This window comes from Capsicum annuum, chromosome 4 (assembly GCF_002878395.1).
Source record: "Capsicum annuum cultivar UCD-10X-F1 chromosome 4, UCD10Xv1.1, whole genome shotgun sequence".
In the NCBI taxonomy this organism is placed as follows: domain Eukaryota; kingdom Viridiplantae; phylum Streptophyta; class Magnoliopsida; order Solanales; family Solanaceae; genus Capsicum; species Capsicum annuum.
In genome coordinates, this window is record NC_061114.1 from 218,008,512 (window position 1) to 218,017,542 (window position 9,031).

The 9,031-nt window shown below is 34.1% G+C and overlaps 1 long non-coding RNA gene across 1 annotated transcript; it reads right to left on the bottom strand.

Annotated features, from left to right (window-relative positions):
• Nucleotides 1-2,394: 2,394 nt before the first annotated feature.
• Nucleotides 2,395-5,037, bottom strand: LOC124897743. Its single transcript, XR_007054676.1, has 2 exons — nucleotides 4,243-5,037; nucleotides 2,395-3,146 (listed from the first exon to the last, which is right to left on the bottom strand). It is a non-coding gene; the product is annotated as an uncharacterized LOC124897743 (long non-coding RNA).
• Nucleotides 5,038-9,031: the final 3,994 nt, after the last annotated feature.

A 9,031-nucleotide genomic window follows, 5' to 3' on the forward strand; every position in this document is an offset into this window, starting at 1 on the left:
CAAATAGCCAGAGGACGTGGCAGAGGAGGACGAAGTCAAAACTCTTCATATTACGGAGGACGAACAAACTCTACTTATTTTGGTAACAGAAATAATTCTGCATATAGCTCTGCAAGTTCTAATTTTTCATTATTACAACATGGAAATAGGACTTTGGTCAATTCAAAAATTCTCCAGAAAGGATCATCATAAAAAACACAGGGACCCATATATTACTGTGCAAGATGCTTTTCTTTTCTATTTAAAGCTACCTCATTCAGTTGTAAAAGAAGCAAGCTTTTCTTTTATTTTCTATCTCTAAAATACTCTCCTTTCTCTCTAAGATCTTCCCTCTTGTACAATATATCTCGGAGATAAATAAGAAGGTAATAGCCACTGTTTGTTAATATTTTTAGGCCTTGCTTCCGGCTATTAAGGTACATATTACTTTCTTATTTGTGTGCACTTAATACAAATTCTACCCTTACCTAGCCGTGACTATGTCCAGCTAAAAGACTTCTTATATCTATGTTGAAGGTCTAACTTTGCTTACATGTTAACGATGAAAGATTCAGACTCTATCAAAATATAAAGAAATTTTTTTATAGTTTCTTGACTTGGTTCCGAAATGGTGGTACAGTCGAGTTCAATACACTTATGTTAACCTTGTCTTTGTGACTACGTCTAGTAAATTGTGCCTCTTTAGCCCGTTGTACTGATACGAAAAGGGCGACTTCTGCACAATTAGAACTTCTAGACACATGGGTTTAACATAAGGTTATTAAATCTCTGATAGGCCCCTTGTTTGGATAAAAGATTGGTCTGGCAGGCTGAGTGGCATACCCCAACCTAGTGAGATCCTGTAAATGGTTATTATTATTATTATTATTATTATTATGAATCGAGGATGTATCAGACATAATTTCTTAGTCCATAAAAATAATAATAATAGTTGAATAGGGGTAAGTTCGACTGTGCATATGTTGTTGTTGTTATTGATATCGGTTTTGCCGATATCATATGTGCTTATAGACTGCTATAATGGCTAGGGTTTTACTTGGACGTCACATGCACAATCATCAATATTGAAAAGGTTGGCCTGTCATGCTATGATACTTTTTGTTGTATTTTCATATAATTCTGAATAGTGTATTTCTTTTAACAAAAACATATGAGAGAAAAAATATATGTGGTGTTTAGAATTGAGTTATTCATCTGTAAAATTATTTCTAATTTAATTTTGACAGTGTTTGTTGTATTGTAGTCAAAAGAAAGTAAAGACAAAAGTAAGTTAACTTTTTTTTTTTCTTTTTGAATCTATGATAGATGATTTAATATTAAATTTTATGTTTTTTTAGTGCTTCAATCCTTCTTAAATTTTAGTTTTGTTTATTTTATTGTAGTCAAAAGAAAGTGAAGACAAAAATAAGTAAACTAAATTTTTTCTTTTTGTGGTAGCTTTATCAAGATATCATCTTTTTACTATTTTGATATCTCAATTATTATATTATTTTATTAATATATTGATTATCGTATTATTTTACTGTAGTTCATTGGTGTTATATGAATGTTCCATTGAGCTTGGAGGCAATCAAGACAGGTCAAACAAAATCAATTTTTATATGAAGATCACCGGATAAAAAAAATTGGAAGTAAGCAGACAACTACTTTGAGAGTTATGTATCAACTTAATTTCCTTGCCTATTAGGTTTAAGATTTTTATAGAGTATATATCGAAAATTGTAAAAAAATCTCCAGCTTTGTATGAGATTTCATGACAAAGCACGCTATTACTTCTTAAACCTTCTTTCACTTTGACTTTCTGTCACCAATAAGCGAAGATTTAAATTCGACAAAGTAATTTATGTTGTTAGTTGAAGTTGATCGAGTGAGTTTTGGTTTTCATTAAATCAATCGATCCAATTTTTCTTTGTTTGTTGAGAAGTTCAATATTCTTCCAAATTGGGTTATTAATGGATTTAACCAAAGCTATTTAACTAGCGTATTAGGACATAATCTTTTTAAAGCATGACTGAAAATTTTAGTTTTCGAAAAATGTATGTTTTTTTTGTGCTTCATCTGATTATTGTCACACCCGTTTCTTAATCAAAAAGACAAGATTTTAAGTTTGAGAAGTATTTTATTATTAAATGACAAAAAAAAAGCAATTTATTTCGAAAAGGACTTTTAACAATCAAAACTTAGAGTAGCCACTTGACATAAATCTGGTGTGTCAAGTCACAGTTGAAAATCTCTTTTCAAAATGATTTTTTTTACTCTATCAAAACTCATCCATGAACAGAGATTTCGGTTAAGAAATTTTGCTGATCGAAGGGAAGGTGTTAACACCCCTCGGTCCCGTGGTTCAACCACGATCGCTCCATGAACTATATCGGCTAATATGACATTATGGAATGTATAAAACACCAAAACACATAAACAAGAAACAAACAATCAAAAAATAAAAAATAGTATCTAATCCAATTTATTACAAACCAAATAAAAATGCAGAAATAAAATCTAAACTATTCAAATTGTCCTAGCTATGCTTTACCCAATGCCTTAGGCCTTGATCACGAACCTCCTTTGTGTACATGATACTTGGGGGCATTTCTCGATGAATAAGTACAACGCGATCTCGTGGCATTCTCCAGTGAATGAATACATTTGATGAAATGCGATAAAAGTGGAGAAATCACTCAACACACGTATTTACACATTTGATGATATAGAATTCTGCAAGTTGATTACCCCAAAATCTAAAATTTGCCTATCGATTTCGGCCTAAAATATGATACTATCGTGTTTGTCAAAATTAACATCCATTTCAAATTAAAGCAAATCAGTATTCACTTTATTAATTTTTAATTTCCATCCAAGCTTATTCCCAATTGAGTTTAAATCATTCAACTATTCAATTCAAACAATTAATATTAATAATCTCCTACGACGTTCAAACATATCAAAATCAACAAAAATAAAGTCTACACACCATGAATTTACCACACAAAGTATAACACAATTAAAATTAACCGAGAATGAGAAAGAGAGATGGACCTCAATCGAAGCTTTTATGGTGCCAAATTATGCGATTAGAAAATGAAGCCGGATCTGAAAACGTCAAATCAAACCTCAATCCAAACAAATCAACCGCGGTGTAGCCTTCGCTGTTTTTCGCCAAAATTCAAACAAAATCACGATAATCAGTGAAACCCATTCGTAATTTCCAAGGGTTCAATCGTGAACGAAACTGAGTTGTTGCTATGTATTGTCACACCACTTTTTAAACCAAAAGAATTGATTTTAAGTTTGAAAGGGTTTTATTATTGAAGTGATAAAATGAAAATTTATTTCAAAAAAGGATTCATTTTTTCAATTAAATTCAGAGTCGCTACTTGACATAATCCGGTGTGCCAAGTCACCTTTAAAAAATCCGTTTTAAAATGATTTGACTCTTTAAATTGATTTGCGAACATAAATTTCGGATTAAGAAATTCTGTTGATCGAGGGGAAGGTGTTAGACAGCTCCTGATCCCGTGATTCGACCACGATCGCTTGGCGGAGCATATCGGTTAATTTGACACTATAGAATGCATAAACCAAATAAAACACACAAAACCAAGCCAACAAACAAATCAAACAAAAATAAAAACCAAAATAATGTCTAGTCCGAGTTATACAGTCCCGAAAAATAGAAAAATATGAAAATGTAAATCTTATTCTAAACTAATCCTAGACTAGGCTCCAATGCTTTACCTGACGCCTCACGCCTTCATCACGAACCTCCTTTGCATACATGATACGTTAGGGCATTCCCCGGACAAATCAATACAAATCCCTCGAAGTATTCCCCGACTAAATGAGTACATTTTTAATGCGATAAAAATGGAAAAAATCACTCAACACAAACATTTTTAACAGTCGATGATTAGAATCCTATGAGTTGCCTACCTCAAAACCTAGAATTTGCCTATCAATTTAACGGCCTAATCATGCTACTATCGTGTTCAACAATATTCCTACTTAAACCAAAGTGTTAATCAATCCAAATTCACCCTTTTATCAATTTCTGAATTCCGGTCAAAACGACCAATTTCAATTCTCAAACGAGATACATTTCACCAAATCATAATCAAGACAACCAACTCCGAGTTAAAAAAAACACGCATTCATCACCAATAAGGATCAAACAACACACAATATTCAATCCAACACACCAAAAATAAACAATGAAATAAAAAAAGGAAAAGAGTAGAATTGAACCTCAATGTCATTTTCAAAATTGATGTATTATTTTGATTAAATCTGATAGGATCCGTGTCCGAAAATCTCAAGTAGAACCTCAGTAAATGAATCCACCAACTCGAATCCCGAAGCGGACTAATCGAACTTAGACAACTGATTGAATAGTAAATAAAATCGGATGGATTTCAAATTACTAGAACTGACTGGAACAGGACCCGTCGACGGTAATTACGATATTTCGGCAAAACCTCACCGAAAACGATGCCAAAACCGACCGACTATGTGCTTACCGTCACTGCCAGGTCCGACAACAACTCCGGCTAGTTTCCGACGGATCACAGCCGTGACAGTGATCGAGGGTGTTTTTCGATCGATTTTCGGCATTTTTCGGCCAAGGAGTTGGTCGCCGGAACAGAAACCGTGGCGGGTTCTCTCCTCTTTTGCAATTTTTGCTGATTTTTACCTGTTTTGCCCTCAATTTCTCTATTTTCACTACCCATTTTTCCCGTCCATGTCTACTGTGAGTGTGTATATGGATTTTTGTGTGTGTTTTTCCGTGGAGGAGGTTGTGAATGCGTGTGTTGTGTATATTATATTCTTGTTGTGTGAGATATGAAGATGGGATTAGAGAGGTGTCTGATGTCGTGCTCTGTGATGTGTGTATATTGTAGAAGATGTGAGTGGAACATGTATGTGAGTGTGTGTGCAGAATTATGTGCGTGGGTGTAGTGTGTTTTCTTGGTCAAAACTATTTGTGAGGTGAGTGAGTTGATAGGTGGAGTGTTGGGTGGGTGTGCAAGAAAGTGGGTAGGATTAGGTGGGGAGTAGGGGTAAGGTAGGGGTAGGGTAGGGAGATGTAAAAATGAGTAAAAATTAATGTTTTGAATGGATAAAATTACGTGTTAATATTATGTCCTTCTTTGGATGTAAATACAAAGTGTTTTCAGATAAAAAAGTAGAAAACGAGATAAAATTTTTACCAACCATTATTCAGAAGAAAGACACACAAGGAAGGAGGGCAATCAAGTCTTGATTTGGCTATCCTACCTATCCCGAGTTATGAGAGAGTCAAGTCACATGAAGTTTCAGGGTTGAAAAGGAGATGGACTATACCATGTTGGAGAGTCGAGTAAGGTCCCGGTGAGGTTCTGATCCGCGGCCCTATCATTACATCGAAATGAAATTACAAGTTAAAAAGATAAATAAAATTACAAAAGACCTATATATACAACATCTCTCAATTTTTGTCTAGGGTCTCCGATGCTTTGAAAAGTGACAAAAGATCTGATCTTCTTTAGGTTGAACTTGAAGATAGATTCTTTCTCCAAATAAAATTTGGTGTTGGAGATGAACTCAAAGTTGGCCATGTTCTGCAGGTAGTATCTCTGAACTTGAACCTGGATTTGAAATTCATCACCCTAATCTTCAGGCGAACTCCTGACTTGCTATTTCATCACCTTTCAATTTCATCATCCTGTTCTTCAGGCGGGCTTCTGACTTTTAATTTAATCACCTTATTCTCCAGGAAGAGTCCTGAAACCACATTAAAACTAGAAAAAATCATCCCAAACACATGTTATGACAAAGAAAGATTTTCTTTTTTCTGAAAATAATGTCTCATTTTTCAGTAGGGTCCTAAACATAAGGTTAATTCCCATTTTTTAGGAGAGTCCAAGAGGGTCCTGAATATAAAGTAAATTTCCATTTTTCAGGAGGGTCCTGAACAGAAAATAAATTCTCATTTTAAAGAAGGGTCCTGAACATAAAGTAAATTCTCATTTTCTAGGAGGTCCTGAATGAAAGTAAGTTCTCATTTTCCAGGAGGATCCTGAACATAAAATAAATTCTCATTTTTCAAGAGGGTCCTGAACATAAAATAAATTCCCATTTTTCAGGAGGGTCTTGAATGAAAGTAAGTTTCCATTTTCCAGGAGGTTCCTAAACATAAAATAAATTCTCATTTTTCAGGAGGGTACTGAACATAAAGTAAATTCTCATTTTTCAGGAGGGCTCTGACCATAAAGTAAATTGCCATTTTCCAGGAGGATCCTAAACATAAAGTAAATTTTCATTTTTCAGGAGGGTCCTAAACATAAAATAAATTCTCATTTTTCCAGGAGGGTCCTATATATAAAGTAAATTCTCAATTTTCAGGAGGATCCTGAACATAAAATAAATTTCCATTTTTCCAGGAGGGTCCTGAACATAAAATAAATTCTTATTTTTTAGGAGGGTCTTAAACATAAAGTAAATTCCCATATTGCAGGAGGGTCCTGAACATAAAGTAGATTTTTATTTTTCAGAAGGGTCCTGAACATAAAATAAATTCTCATTTTTTAGGAGGGTTCTGAACATAAAATAAATTTATATTTTCCAAGAGGGTTCTGAACATAAAGTAAATTCCCATTTTTTAGGAGGGTCTTGAACATAAAGTAAATTTTCATTTTCCCGGAGGGTCCTGAATATAAAGTAAAGTACAATTTTTTAGGAGGATTCTGAACATAAAATAAATTTTTATTTTTTAGGAGGGTTCTGAATAAAAGTAAGTTCCCTAGTTTTTAGGGTCCTGAACATAAAATGAATTTCCATTTTCCAAGAGGGTCCTGAACATAAAGTAAATTCTCATTTTTCAGGAGGGTCCTAAACATAAAATAAATTTCCATTTTTCAGGAGGGTCCTGAACATAAAATAAATTTCATTTTTCAGGAGGGTCCTGAGCATGAAATAAATTCTTATTTTTCAGGAGGGTCCTGAACACAAAGTAAATTTTCATTTTCCAGGAGGGTCTGAACACAAAGTAAATTCTCATTTTCCAGAAGGGTTCTGAACACAAAGTAAATTCCCATTTTCCAGGAGGCTCCTAAACATAATATAAATTCTCATTTTTCAGGAGGGTCCTGAATGAAAGTAATTTCCCATTTTTCAGGAGGGTCCTGAACATAAAGTAAATTTCCATTTTTCAGGAGAGTCCTGAACTGAAAGTAAATTCCCATTTTTCAGGAAGGTCCTGAACATAAAATAACTTTCTATTTTCTAGGAAGGTCCTGAACATAAAGTAAATTCCCATTTTTCAGGATGGTCCTGAACATAAAGTAAATTCCCATTTTTCAGGAGGGTCCTGAACATAAAGTAAATTTTTATTTTTCAGGAGGGTCCTGAACATAAGTAAATTCCCATTTTCAGTAGGATCTTGAACATAAAATAAATTTCCGGAGGTCCTGAACACAAAGTAAATTTCCATTTTTCAGGAGGGTCCTGAATATAAAATAAATTTCTATTTTTCAGGAGGGTCTTGAACATAAAGTAATTTTTCATTTTCTAGGAGGGTCATAAACACAAAGTAAATTCTCATTTTCCAGGAGGTTCCTGAACACAAAGTAAATTTCCATTTTCCAGGAGGGTCCTGAACATAAAGTAGATTTCTATTTTTCAGGAGGGTCCTGAACATAAAAGATATTCCTATTTTCCAGGAGGGTCCTGAACATAAAATAAATTCTCATTTTCCAGGAGGGCCCTGAACATAAAATAAATTTCATTTTTCAGGAGGGTCCTGAGCGTAAAATAAATTCTTATTTTTTAGGAGGGTCCTGAACACAAAGTAAATTTCCATGTTTCAGGAGGGTCCTGAACATAAAGTATATTTCCATTTTCCAGGAGGGTCCTGAACATAAAATAAATTCTCATTTTCCAGGAGGGTCCTGAACATAAAGCAAATTCCCATTTTCCAGGAAGGTCCTAAACATAATGTAAATTTTTATTTTTCAGGAGGGTCCTGAACATAAAATAAATTCCTATTTTGATATGATCCAAAGGGCCATCATAGCTTTTGATGACATCATTCCAGGCCCATACATGAAGATTCAAGCTTTGGTCATATTTAGGGTACAAGGACATGCATGGAGGACTCGTTTTTTAGATTACAATAGAGCAAAAGATTGCTTGGGACTTGTGTTGATGCCTACCAAAGTGTTCCAAGAGGTTTCACATTTTGAAGCTTAAAGAAGGAGGGACCCACGGAGCATTGGTGGGGAGGCCTTGGAGTGTAAATACTCATTAAGGGTGTTTTAGTCTTTTTGTGGCTTTTATTTACACTCCATAGGAGCCCTTTTTCATTTAGGGTATTTTGGTATTTTATGTAATAAGCTATAAATAGACTCTTTAGGCTTATTTTCTCATTAGTTAATTATGGATATTTGAGAGTCATTGAAATACTTCTTCTTCTCTCTTTGAGAGTGTAGTGTAGGGCTTGGAAAAGCCATTATTGATCTTTGCTTTGAAACGGTGGTTGTAAGGCGGAGTTGATTCCCTTAGTGGTCACCGTAAGAGTTTGGTGTTGTTTTTCCGAGTCTTAGGGGTCTTATCGTTTGATACACGACTTGATTCCTATTTCTTGTAATCTCGTATGTCAAGCTATCTATCTTACTTCATTGCATTTTTTTGTTATCTTGTTTCTCTTAGTCTTCATCTCTTTAGGTCATTCTTGTATCACATTTTCCAGGATGGTCCTGAATGAAAGTAAATTCCCATTTTTCAGGAGGGTCCTGAATATAAAGTGAATTTCTATTTTCCAGGAGAGTCCTGAACATAAAGTAAATTTCCATTTTTCAGGGGGGCCTTGAACATTAAGTAAATTTCCATTTTTCAGGGTGGTCCTGAACGTAAAATAAATTTCCATTTTTCAGAAGGGTTCTGAATGAAAGTAAGTTTCCATAAAAAAAATTTCCATTTTCCAGGAGGGTCATGAACATAAAATAAATTCTCATTTTTCAAGAAGGTCCTGAACATAAAGTAAATTCTCATTTTTCAA